The 1,239-nt window shown below is 40.4% G+C and overlaps 1 non-coding gene across 1 annotated transcript; it reads left to right on the plus strand.

Moving 5' to 3' along the window:
• Positions 1–723: 723 nt before the first annotated feature.
• Positions 724–830, plus strand: LOC149497641 (small nucleolar RNA R71). The gene has a single exon (XR_016320281.1). It is a non-coding gene; the product is annotated as a small nucleolar RNA R71 (small nucleolar RNA).
• Positions 831–1,239: the final 409 nt, after the last annotated feature.

Genomic DNA, 1,239 nt, shown 5'->3' on the forward strand with positions numbered 1-1,239 from the left:
CTCAAGGTGATAGCCTGCACTTGTTCTTTTGGATTCTTTTCAGTATTGCTAGGTAACGTACCTTGAGGTCGAGATGCCATCATGTTTGCGAACTGCCCTAACTGAATCTCCAAATTCCTGATTGCAGCTTGCTGAATTTTATGGTTCTCCCTGGTTTCATTCATGAATTCCATGTGTGATTTGGAGAGGGCAGTGAGGAGGTCATCATGAGATTTCTTTTCTGGAGGGTGGAACCCTGGGGGTGTATTCAAGGCATTATTAGGATTACCATAAGATAGGTTAGGATGATTCCTTAACCTGTTATCATATGAATTTGAATAAGGGTAATTCTTTCTTCCTTGATTCATCACATAGTTCACTTGCTCCAAAGTCTGCGGATTTAAGGAGTCCATGATGCATTCCCCAATTCCATGTTGTCCATTGCACCTATCACACACTTGCATAATCGAATTCACAGGATTAGTGGTTAACATGTCCAATTTCTTTACCATGTTATCTACCTTGGCATTGAGTGCTGTAATGGCATCTATTTCATAGACTCCTGCGGTTCTTCTCCTTTCGGTATTGTTTTGGTAGTGGCTGTTGCTTGCCATCTCCTCTATCAACTCATATGCTTCATCAATACCTTTCTTTTCAAAGGATCCACCTGCAGCTGCATCTAATGTGATTTTAATATTAGGTGATAATGCATTATAAAAAGTTTGTACCTGTAGCCACTTGGGCAAACTGTGATGCAGGCACTTCCTTAGCAAGTCCTTGAATCTTTCCCAAGCTTTGTACAAGCTCTCTTGATCATGATGAGCAAATGTCATTATCTCATTACGCAGCTTGGTGGTTTTTGAGGATGGGAAGAATTTAGCTAGGAATTTTTGAGCTAATTCATCCCATGTGGTAAAACTTCCAGCGGGACACGATTGTAACCATGATCTAGCTTTATCCCTAAGAGTAAAAGGAAAAAGCCTCAGCTTGATTGCATCTTCAGAAACACCATTTTGTTTGAATGTGTCACAAATTTCCAAAAAATTGGTGATGTGAGCATTAGGATCTTCACTAGGCAAACCTCCATATTGGATCGAGGTAGAGAGCATTTGGATAATTGCAGGTTTAATCTCAAAGTTATTAGCTTCTACCCTAGGTCTTGTAATACTTGAGGTTGTCCCATTCAGATTAGGTGTTGTATAATCCCTTAAGGTACGGACCGGATGTTGAAGTGGTGGTCCAACTACGTTTTCGTTTCTG

Source organism: Jatropha curcas, chromosome 3 (assembly GCF_041381405.1).
Source record: "Jatropha curcas cultivar XTBG-Jc1 chromosome 3, XTBG_Jcur_1.0, whole genome shotgun sequence".
Lineage (NCBI taxonomy): Eukaryota > Viridiplantae > Streptophyta > Magnoliopsida > Malpighiales > Euphorbiaceae > Jatropha > Jatropha curcas.